This window comes from Oryza sativa, chromosome 5 (genome assembly GCF_034140825.1).
Source record: "Oryza sativa Japonica Group chromosome 5, ASM3414082v1".
Taxonomy (NCBI): Eukaryota; Viridiplantae; Streptophyta; class Magnoliopsida; order Poales; family Poaceae; genus Oryza; species Oryza sativa.
In genome coordinates this window covers 20,939,790-20,952,096 of record NC_089039.1, presented here as the reverse complement: position 1 = coordinate 20,952,096, position 12,307 = coordinate 20,939,790, and the positions used below count along the sequence as shown (strand labels likewise).

The window sequence follows — 12,307 nt, the reverse complement described above, 5'->3', positions numbered from 1 at the left end:
ATTTATAAGATGTCCCAAAAAGTTTGTCATGTTAGTTTTTCAAGGTCATTAGTACTTCTAAAGAATTATTCTGGTCCACCCATTTGAATTGAGTGCAAGTAAACAATTCATTGTTTTTCTCAAGCATTCAGAGGACAACGATAAATCAAGGGCAATTTGGTAATTTATGATTGTGGGCTAATTTGTATCAAAATCTTTAAGCAAAATTTGCTACAGGACACCGAAAGATTGCGACCTTTATTGTGGGACACTCGAAGATCGTGTATTTGCTCGTGGACACTAAAAAAAGTGGTAATTAGCTACTAGACACTCCTCCCATTATTTTATTATTTACGGTCAAAATGAAGAGAGAAACTTTGGTTAAAGATAAGTTTGCCCATGGTCCCACTTGTCAATCTCTCTTTCTCTATTCTTCTTCTTCCTCTTTCTCGGTTCATCTTTTTCTCGTTGCGCCACCGCCGAGCTGCCGAGCTCCGCCACGGCTGAGCCGTCGTGTGTCGTCGCCGTTCCGTGAGCACTCCCTCTCCAGCCTCCTCGCTGCCCTCCCCTCCAGCACCGCGCACGTCGGCTGCCTCAGCCTCACCCACCGGCACACTCCTCCGCGTCGTCAGGAAACACCGGCAGGTCCACCACTGGCGCCGTGGGGTGCACCGCGCGGGGCGCGGTGGGCACGTACGCGGCGTATAGCCAAGCGGGAGCGTGGGGGTAGACACGCCGCCGTCGTGGAGTGCGTCGCGCCGGGCACGCCGCCTCCTACTGCCGCCAGCAGCGCGGTGGGCGTGTATGTAGCATATAGCCAGGCGCGAGGGCGGGGCAGGATCGCAGCCACGGCGGGAGCACGACACCTCCGGCTGCGCCCCAACGGCCCGCGCCGGCCGTTGCAGGAAGCGAGGACGGCGGGGAGGAGAGGCGGGGACGGGGTGAGCTGGCAGACGGAGGTGGCCGTCGGTGGTGAACCCCGGCGATGCGCCGCTGCCGCCGCCCCACCGTGGTCGAGCCATCCCGGCTTAGGCCAGCCGCGGTCGCGAGGAAGAATGGGGAAAAGAAAAGGAGAGAGAGGAAGAACAGTACGTGTCTAGGGGCATTTTGGTACTTACACAGCTCTTTATCTCTCCATTTTGACCGGAAATAATAAAATAATGGGAGGAGTGTCCAGCAACTAATTACCACTTTTTTACACTGTCCACGAGCAAATACACGATCTTCGGGTGTCTCACAGCAAAGGCCGCAATCTTTCGGTGTCCTATAGAAAATTTTGCCAAATCTTTACAACGTCAATCTTTGTGGGATAGAGGAAGTGATATTTGTAACACAATACAAACATATATTATCAAAAAATATATCCAATACCAAACTTAGTGAAACTAATTTAGTGGTTTAGACATTACTAATTTTTTTATTAAATTTGATTAAACTTTTTTAAAAAACCATATCGTACCATCGAAGGTGGCCTCGTGCGAAGCAAAGGACGGAAATGATATAGAGTAACATAAATAGTGGTACCGTTAGACCATTCACACTATAGCGGTATGGCATTTGGACTTAACCATCTATGCGGGAGACTCTCCTCCACGTACGCAATTTTCCTTCCCCAATGAAGACGCTCGGATCCCTGTGAAGAAAGGGTGGCTTTGTCTTAACGCATGGTAAAAGCGAGAGGAGACAGAAAGGCGTACGATGGGAAAGAATGTCGAGGGGAAAAGGTGATGACTAGCGAGGGGGATAGGCGATGGCCAGAGTGAGGAGAGGCAAATCTACAACAAACTTACCAGGAGGATCCACGCCATCGCTACCATCATCGGCCTCGAAGCTCACTGGCAGGAGCTGCCTCCGATCCATCTCGTCACGATACTTGTTGGGATGATCTACTCGCTACTGGGCCCCCCTATCTGATCGTCGTCGGACCACACTGCCTTCCTAGCCGTTCTCCCGTCGGATCAACGTCCAGCACTACCAGATCGAGGAGAAATGAGGTTGCATAGCTTCCGTCGATGGCGACCTTGGTGAGGAAGACGAGGTCACACAGCTCCTATCGACAAGGCGGAGGAGGTGGATTGGCGGTGAAGGCACATGGTTGACGCTCATCACCACCTCGCCGGCGCTTGAGTCATTCGATGGTGGTGAGCGAGAAGAGGAGGCGGCTGTGCACAAGAAGAGAGAGGAGGGGAACAGACGGCAAAACAAAGGAGGGGGTGGCAACGGCGACCTGATCTGTTCGGCGACCTTGGCAACGATGATGTGAGGTGGCCAGAAAAGGGACATGAGCAAGATTCAGCCAGAAAAGTGACCGGAGGAAGAAGGGGATCATGATGGAAGAGAGAGAGGGGGGGGGAAATAGAGGAGAGGGTGGCACGTGGCCACGTGGGTTCACCAGTAGGTTGAGGGCACATATATAGACTTTTTTTTTTGTTGATATAGGGTTTAGATTGTAAAGTTTTAATTAATTTGCTAACAAAAATAATATAAGGACTAACACGATAAAAGTTAGGTGCTGAATCTAAAAAATATTATAGAGTAGCCTACATTATGGAGATAGTATTTATATTTATATATCATATATAGTTGGAACCAAAAGTTTGACATGCATATAACCCCTTTTTTTTAGAGTAAAGGGCAGAAGCTCTGCTAATTTCATTTCAAAAGAAAAGAGATAGTGTTTTTACAAGCATGTAGGTTACAAAGGATCCCAGAATCCCCCAAATAGCCTTTGGATCTTTCGCATGCTTTGATATCAACCATTCATGTGTCATGTGCATTTAAATCCCACTTAGTGTAGATGTAGTTATTACTATAAATCTAAATATCTATTAAAACCATACATATCGCCTAGATAAATTATAAGCATTAGATTTCTCTCATGTTAGATACAAGTATTTCTAAATTTTTCTACTGCAACGTGCGGGATAACCACTTGTTTTTAAGATGGTTTTATCCATGTACTACCTCCGTTTCACAATGTAAGTCATTCTAGCATTTCCCACATTCATATTGATGTTAATGAATCTAGACATATATACATCAATATGTATGTACAAAATGCTAGAATGACTTACATTGTGAAACGGAGGAAGTACACTAGTACAGATCCTTCCATCTGTGACGGCCCATAACAAGACTGGAATTTGCGGGCCGTCACAAGGAAGTAATCTCAATCGGACCGAAGTTTCGCCCGATTGAGATATGGTCGCACAGCCATAGTATATCGGCATAAAACTAAAGCCCGTCACGGATGACACTAATCTGTGACGGCTATAGTTTAGGCCCGATTGAGATGAGGGTTCCATATCTCAATCGGGCCCTAAAAGAAGCCCGTCACAGATGAGGGTCATCTGTGACGGGCTCCAACTAGAGGCCCGATTGAGATAAGTTTAGTGCCCGTCACAGATGACACTCTTTTATGACGGCCTTTTATTAAGGCTCGATAGAGATTACTTGTATGCCCGTCACGGTTGATTGTTTTAGGGTCGTTACAGATATTTGTTGCACAGTATAAATACCCCCCACCACCTAGTGTAACTGTATCCCACTGTTCACTATTTTGGTGGGAGGCTGTAGGGGGCGATTTTTTGTCCTTTTTCCAAGGAAAACAGAAATTAAATTCCTGTAGGTGATCAAAATGGATCAATCAAGTGAGTAATATTAATCATTAATTGAGCAATTTCATCACGTCTTACTTTTGCAATACTGATATTATAATATGTGCCTCTAATTTGTTTTTTTTATTTTGTAGCAATTGATCAAAGTTGGATGTATGCCAAAAATTTGAAACGTCATTATATGGAGTACAGAAAGGGCGTAATAAATTTTATGAACGCCGCGGAGGAGGATCGGATAAGAAGAAACAGTGATTACATGTGTTGTCCATGTGCAGATTGCAAGAATGAGAATATGTTTGATAGAGGAGAGGACGTACACGGTCATCTGATACAACGAGGATTCATGGAGGGCTATACATGTTGGGTGAAGCATGGAGAGCAAGAATCAGGAAGTGGAGCAGCAGCAGACAGAAGTGGTGCGCATAATCAGGAAGATGAAGATGAGCATGACATGTTTATACCTTCTCCATTGGACGGTGAAATGGTTGATGTGGATCACGATCTGCTGCAAGACATGTTACGTGACGTTGAGGACCCAGCCCAGAATGAGAGAGATGGAATGAAGTTCAGCAGGTTGGTAAGTGATTCCGAGACGCCTCTGTACGCTGGATGCAAAGCAAAACACACAAAGTTGTCAGTTACCTTGGACCTAATGAAGCTGAAGTCAAGTAGTGGATGGACAGACAAGAGTTTCACAGATCATTTAGGAATTTTGAAGGCTATGCTTCCTGTTGAGAACACATTGCCCGAGACGACATACGAAGCAAAGCAGGTTCTGTGTCCACTGGGGTTAGAGGTCCATAGAATTCACGCTTGTCCCAACGACTGCATATTGTACCACAAGCAATATGCGGACTTGGATGCTTGTCCTGTCTGCAAGGCTTCTCGATACAAGCGAAAGAAAAGTGCTGACGAAGGAAATAAGTCAAAGAGGGGTGGTCCGGCAAAGGTTGTGTGGTATCTACCTATCATTGATCGTTTCAAGAGAATCTTTGCCAACCCGAACGAAGCGAAGTTAGTACGTTGGCACGCCACGGAGAGAAGGAAAGACGGTATGCTTAGACACCCAGCGGATTCGATTGAATGAAGGAATATCAATCGAAAACACAAAGACTTTGCTGCCGACCCTAGAAACATGAGGATATGTCTATGCACGGATGGCATGAATCCTTTCGGTGACATGAGTAGTACTCACAGCACTTGGCCAGTTCTTATTGCGAACTATAACCTCCCACCATGGTTATGCTTTAAACAAAAATATATTATGTTGTGCTTGTTAATCCAAGGTCCAAGGCAACCCGGCAATGATATCGATGTATTCCTGGAGCCTGTTATCGATGATCTGGAGATTCTTTGGAAAGAAGGTGTGGAAACTTAGGATGCATATGGTCAGGAGAACTTCAAGCTAAGAGTTCTATTGTTCTGCACCATTAATGACTACCCTGCACTCGGTAATCTTTCCAGACAAACTATAAAAGGAAAGAAGGCATGCTCCGATTGCAAGGAACATACACGAAGCCGGTGGCTGAAAAAATCACGAAAGATGGTATACATGGGTCACCGGAGGTGGCTCCCGCTACGTCACGCATTTAGAAGAAAGAAGAAAATTTTTAACGGTAAGAGAGAACTTCAGCCTGCTCCCAAAGATTTGTCCGGAGATGAGGTCCACAATATGGTCAAGGACATAAGCAATGAGTTTGGGAAGAAAAGAAAACGTAGCAAGACAAAGGAGAAGGGTATGTGGAAGAAAAAATCCATATTTTGGCGACTACCTTACTGGAAAGATCTTGATGTCCGTTATTGCATTGATCTCATGCATGTAGAAAAGAATGTGTGTGAGAATTTGGTTGGCCTGATGTTGAATATTTCCGGGAAGACAAAGGACGGGTTGAACGCACGCCTTGATCTACAGGACATGAATATTCATAGTGAACTTCAGTCCATACGAGATGCAGAGACAGGTAAAGTGTACCTCCCTCCAGCCTGCCACACACTGTCGAAGGATGAGAAGATCGCAATGTTATCATGCTTGAAGGATATTAAAGTTCCATCGGGCTATTCAGCGAGGATAAGTAAGTATGTTAAATTGGACGATCTAAAACTTGTTGGAATGAAGTCTCACGATTGCCACGTGCTAATCACACAAATCTTGCCAATTGCTATCAAAGGCATTCTATAACCGAAAGTGCGTCACACGATCCAACGTCTGTGCGCCTTCTTCAATGCAATTGGACAGAAGGTTATAGATCCAGAAGATCTAGATGGGCTGCAGACCGATATTGTGAATACCCTCTGTCACCTGGAGATGTTTTTCCCACTGTCTTTCTTTGATATAATGGTTCATCTCCCTATTCATCTGGTGAAGCAAACAAAACTATGTGGCCCGGCTTTTCTAAGGGAAATGTGGCCGTTTGAAAGGTACATGGGAGTTCTGAAGTCGTACGTTCGTAACAGAGCTAAACCCGAGGGGAGCATCATTGAAGGTTACACGACCGAGGAGGCTATTGAGTTCTGTGTCAATTACATGTCCGATGCCAATCCTATCGGTGTTCCCACATCTCGTCACGAGGGAAGGTTGTCAGGTGTTGGCACAATCGGAAGGAAAAGAATTAGGCCTGATCAAGCGTCGTACACGCAGGCTCATTACGCTGTGCTCCAACATATGGCAGAAGTTGGCCCATACTTTGAGGAGTACTTAGCGAAAATCCGAGATGAGAATTTGGGGCGATCTGATGCATGGATTAACAGAGAACATAATTCTCGGTTCAACGAATGGTTCAAGAATCGTGTGACAATGTCCACGGATGTCCCAAATGAGATAGTACAGTTGTTGGGGATGGGACCGTCTTGGATCGTAGACACATGGCATGGATACGATATAAATGGATACACATTTTACACCGTCAAACAGGATGACAAAAGCACAGTGCAAAACAACGGCGTCCGTATAGATGCATTCCAGGATCAAGTTGGGTCAAACACATACTACGGCCGCATTGAGGAGATCTGGGAGCTAAACTACGTCAAGTTCAAGGTTCCTTTGTTTCGCTGCCGTTGGGTGAATCTACGCACTGGTGTCAAAGCCGACAAGGAAGGTTTCACTTTAGTAGATCTATCTAAGGTGGGATACGCCGATGAACCATTTGTACTTGCGAAACAGGTCGAGCAGATATTCTACATAAAAGACCCTTCAAACAAGAAGATGCACATCGTGAGGGATGGAAAGCGCCGAATTGTAGGAGTTGACAACATCGTCGATGAAGAAGAATACAACCATAATCTTCATGTAAGACCTCACATTGACCTTGACGATGATCCCCAAGAGCCTGTGGCATATGCTCGTTCAGATCATACGGAAGGCATAACCTTGTGACTGATGCATTTGTACTTATCTATTGTAATGAATAAAGTATTTTGTTTTATTGCAAAGACTTGATATGTGTAGTCATTAATTTGGTTAATTTTGTTTTATTGCAAATGACCAAAATAAAAGTTGTAGATCATGATGAGAGGATCAACTCTGTTGTTGACCATATTTCAATTTGAAATCATTTAGTATTTACAAATGCTGTTAATTAGATTTATCATATTGTCAAAATCAATTTCAAACTATTGGGAAAAAAATTATATAGAAAAATGACCAAAATAAAACCAGTAGATCTTGAAAGGCTCTACAACTTTGTTGTTGACCATATTTCCATTTGAAATCATTTACTATCCGAAAATGTATTATGACTAATAAAATGAATTATTATACAGCAGCTATATATTTTGCACTCACAACAAATGAAAGATGGAAAATGAGTCATCGGTGACGGGCCAACGTTTACGGTCGATATAGATTAATCTATCTCAATCGGGCTTTGCCGTAGGGCCCGTCAGAGATGACTCATCGGTGACGGGCTCCATACTAATGCCCAATTGAGATGACATTCGGGCCCGTCACAAATGACTTGAGTCATCTGTGACGGGCCCTAAGATAATGCCCGATAGAGATAGATTAATCTCTATCGGGCTTGAACTAAGGCCCGTCACCGATGACTATTTTTCCATTTTTCCAGATAAGTCTTTATATTTGTGAGTACAAAATATATAGCTGTTGTATAATAATTTATTTTATTAGTCATAATACATTTTCGGATAGTAAATGATTTCAAATCGAAATATGGTCAACAACAAAATTGTAGAGGTTATCAAGATCTACAACTTTTATTTTGGTCATTTGTCTATATAACTTTGTTTCCAACAGCATGAAATTGATTTTGACAATATGAGAAATCTAAACAGCATTTGTAAATACTAAATGATTTCAAATGGAAATATGGTCAAAAACAAAGTTGATCCTCTCATCAGGATCTACAACTTTTATTTTGGTCATTTGTCTATATAACTTTGTTTCCAACAGCTTGAATTTGATTTTGACAATATGACAAATCTAAACAGCAATTGTAAATACTACATGATTTCAAATGGGAATATGGTCAGCAACAAAGTTGATCCTCTCATCAGGATCTACAACTTTTATTTTGGTCACTTCTTCATCCGACAAAGTGATAGTTATACTATTCACAATAATCACATTTCTCTCATCTGGTTTATAAATATCAACACAGATATGTCAATTTTGTAAACATTGATACTATCACTTTATCGGATGAAGAAGTGAACAAAATAAAAGTTGTAGATCCTGATGAGAGGATCAACTTTGTTTTTGACCATATTCCCATTTGAAATCATGTAGTATTTACAATTGCTGTTTAGATTTGTCATATTGTCAAAACCAAATTCAAGCTGTTGGAAACAAAGTTATATAGACAAATGACCAAAATAAAAGTTGTAGATCCTGATGAGAGGATCAACTTTTTTTTTGACCATATTTCCATTTGAAATCATTTATTATTTACAAATGCTGTTTAGATTTGTCATATTGTCAAAATCAATTTCAAGTTGTTGGAAACAAAGTTATATAGACAAATGACTAAAATAAAAGTTGTAGATCTTGATAACCTCTATAATTTTGTTGTTGACCATATTTCGATTTGAAATCATTTACTATCCGAAAATGTATTATGACTAATAAAATAAATTATTATACATCAGCTATATATTTTGTACTCACAAATATAAAGACTTATCTGAAAAAATGGAAAAATAGTCATCGGTGACGGGCCTTAGTTCAAACCCGATAGAGATTAACCTATCTCTATCGGGCATTATCTTAGGGCCCGTCACGGATGACTAATCCGTGACGGGCCTGAATGTCATCTCAATCGGGCATTAGTATAGTCATCCGTGACGGGCCTGAATGTCATCTCAATCGGGCATTAGTATGGAGCCTGTCACTGATGAGTCATCTGTGACGGGCTCTACGACAAAGCCCGATTGAGATGACTCATCACTCTACTATATCTTGGGTTTCTCAGATCGGATCGAAAATTTTTCTAAGTCCCACTACAGTTTCCCGCCTCCATAGAACCCTAGCGCCGCCGCCAACTCCTACTTCGCCGCCACCGCCACCGAGACCTCCACCGCCGCCACCGAGCCCGCTGCCGCCGCCACCGAGCCCGCCGCCTCCACCGACCGGCGACGCCCTCCACCGAGCCCGGCGCCGCCGCCACCGAGCCCGCCGCCACCGCCGTCGTCCTCCCTCGAGCCTCTACACCGACCGGACCGGTGTCGGCCTTTCTCGTCGTCGCCGCCCGCGTCCTCACCGACGCACGTCGCCGACCCCCACCGAGCCCGACGCCGCCCGCCCGGCGCCGACCTACCCGACTGGCATATCCACCGACCGGCGCCGCCCTCCACCGAGCCCGGCGCCGCCGCCGCAAACTCCTCCTTTGCCGAGCCAGCCGCCGCTGCCACCGAGACCGCTGCCTCCACCGAGCCCAACGCCGCCTCCACCGACCGGCGACACCCTCCACCCAGCCCGACGCCGCCGCCGCCACCGAGCCCCACCGGCCATCCTCAGGTGAGTCCTCCATCGCGCCGCCCTCTGCTAACTGTGAATGACATGTCATTGAAATGTGGATGTGGATGATATGTGATTGAACTATGAGTGAGACATGTCGATGTTGGGATGAAATGTGGTGCATTTATGAATTTTGTGATAGATGATTGTAGTGATAGATGAAATGTGGTGCATTTATGAATTATGTTGGGATGAAATGTGGTTTTTTTATGTTGGGATGAAATGTGGTTTATTTATGTTGAGATGAAATGTGGTGCATCAATGAAACTATTGTGAAATGTGGTTAATTTTATTACTGTGAGATGTGCAATTTCATTTATTTATACATGGTGCATTAATGAATTTAGTAAATAGATGAAATGTGGTTCGTTTTATTACTGTGAGATGCGCAATTCAGTTTATTTATATGTTTCAGTTATTTTTCTAAGTGACATTAAATTCATTGTAATAGATTGTAGCATTCAATTGTGCATTTTTGTTATTTAGAAAAAAAAGTAGATGGTGTCTCAGCAAGGCGAACCAATGTCAACGACAACTAGTGGGTCCTCAAGGGCACGTACTCCTAGGACAGGGAACAAAATCCCTAAGGAACGGTTCCGCATAACAGCGGTGGATGCCGTAGGGTTGTTGACATCTCCAAGGAAAATATTGAGCCGATTTAGGTCTATCTGCGGGGTCATAGGGAGGCAGAAATTCAGTATTCTGCAAGATGACATCAAGCTCGTGCCGGCCGCAGAGAAGGACATTGCTTGGCTAACGTTCAAGGAGAGCTTTGATTATCCTGCGGAGCATGAGGACCGTCTCAGGCGGGCTGCTTTCAAGGTTATGGGCAATGCTTGGAAGAACTTCAAGACTAAGCTAGTCGGCGAGTTTGTCTACAACCCGGCGAATCCAGATCCAAGAGAGAAATTTCCTTCGATCACGGAACAGGTCTGGGAGGAATTCCATGCGAAGAAGTCGACCTCCGAGTCCAGAGCTAGAAGCGAGGCATATCGCTTGCTCCAGACCAGGAACCAGCATCCGCACCGGCTTGGCACCTTCGGATATGCCGGTAAGGAAGAGGAATGGCAGCGTGAGGATGAAGAAGCGGAGGAATCGTGCACACCGCTCGTCTTTGGTGATATCCCACACCCTCGGGCTAGGAACTGGGCCAGGGCCAGGTACCAGAAGAATGATGATGGCACAATCTTCATGCCAAATGCAGAATATCAACGAGTATACGAAGCTATAGTAAGTGTCTAGTCAAACTACATGTTCGCATTGTTTCCCATCGTGCTGTTTATTTAACCCCACTAAATTGTAATGTAGAAGGAGTTGGTTGCCGAGCAACAAACCTCGCAAGAGGCCTGCTCTCAAAGACGCGAGGACGACCTCCTCATGAAAGCGTTGGGCAACAAGGAACACCGTGGACGGACACGGGGCGTTGGGTCTTCTGTTCCCTGGAAGTATGGATTTCCAGACTACGCGTGGCAGTACAAGAAGCAGACTTCCAACAAGGCGGAGAAAGATGCACACCTTGAAGCCAAGATCCGGGCGTCGATAAGAGCTGAGCTGACATCTGAATTCGACGAAAAGCTCGAGTCGATGAGGGCCAAGATTAGGCAAGAGATCCGAGAAGAGCAACAGAACCCCCAGGCCGCCGCTGCTGCTGCGCACGAAGAGTTAGGAAGTCCCACCCAAAAACGCAGCAGTTGCGCATCAACTGAGTTGGCGGAAAATCCAACATCGGTCGACAGCGCCGTCGACCACATAACGGTAACCGTGAACTTACTCAATACATGAAAGACTTAACGAATCCATATGATATATAATATTCTAAAAAAATTGATTAATCTATCGCAGGAACCAACGAGCTGCACCCTCACAGTTAGGGTGATGCCGACCTTCACGGTTCCAGCAACCGAGGGACTTGCGTACAAGCCGACCCCAGAGACAAGAGTGCATGGAGCGCAACTCAGGGCCGACTGTGCAAAAGTTCAAGTCGACTCGGTGAAGCCCGAATACAAGCTGTTCCCTCTGAAGTATCCACCGAACGACGAGGTCCTCTCACTAGGAAATGCCCGTGGTACCTTCATCCAATGGCCCAAGGATCTCATTGAGATTAGGGTTACAGCGAGGCCAACCACTGCACCAGGCGGTTGTCCACCAAAGAGACCCGCCTCTGCTCCTTCAGCCCCTCCTGCTCAAGATCGTCATGCACAATCTTACGATGTGTAGTTGCAGTACGACACGGATTTTGGGGAGGACCGAACGGAGGCCGACAGCAAGGCGATTCATGAACCCCACCGATGAAGAAGAGCAGGAAGGCACACTCTTCCCCTCAGAGAATTACTCTCGTTAAACCCGAAGCAAAGGGGAGAGGAAGGGGAGGAGAGGTGCAGGCCTCGCTTCTAGCTCCAAGGAAGCTAGATCTGGGCAAGGGCCAGGAAGAGACTAAGGGCAAAGAGGTCAAGAAGAAATATGTCGCTCCACAGGAGTTCCAACTAGGCATGCCATTGGTTGGAGATGACGTGCTTGCCGCAATGGGCACCGCTTGCAAGGACCTTCACTTATACTACATGGAGAAATCTAACGCCAGGAAGCTAAGTAAAGCTACCGATATCCTTGGAGAGCACGATGAAAAGCCATTCCTCGGTCCAACAAATTATATCGTGGTCGACTTCAAGGATCTTTTCGACCTCTACAGGCTCCGAGCGGTGGACACAAGCCTCCTTAAGTGCTACTCCTTGTATGTATTGTCGCC

At 45.2% G+C, this 12,307-nt stretch overlaps 1 long non-coding RNA gene and 1 pseudogene across 1 annotated transcript; both read right to left on the bottom strand.

The window, feature by feature from the left end:
• Positions 1-323: 323 nt before the first annotated feature.
• LOC136356677 (uncharacterized) lies at positions 324-1,324 on the bottom strand (annotated as a pseudogene).
• Positions 1,325-1,327: 3 nt separating this feature from the next.
• Positions 1,328-2,308, bottom strand: LOC136356552 (uncharacterized). Its single transcript, XR_010741419.1, has 2 exons — positions 1,770-2,308; positions 1,328-1,612 (listed from the first exon to the last, which is right to left on the bottom strand). It is a non-coding gene; the product is annotated as an uncharacterized lncRNA (long non-coding RNA).
• Positions 2,309-12,307: the final 9,999 nt, after the last annotated feature.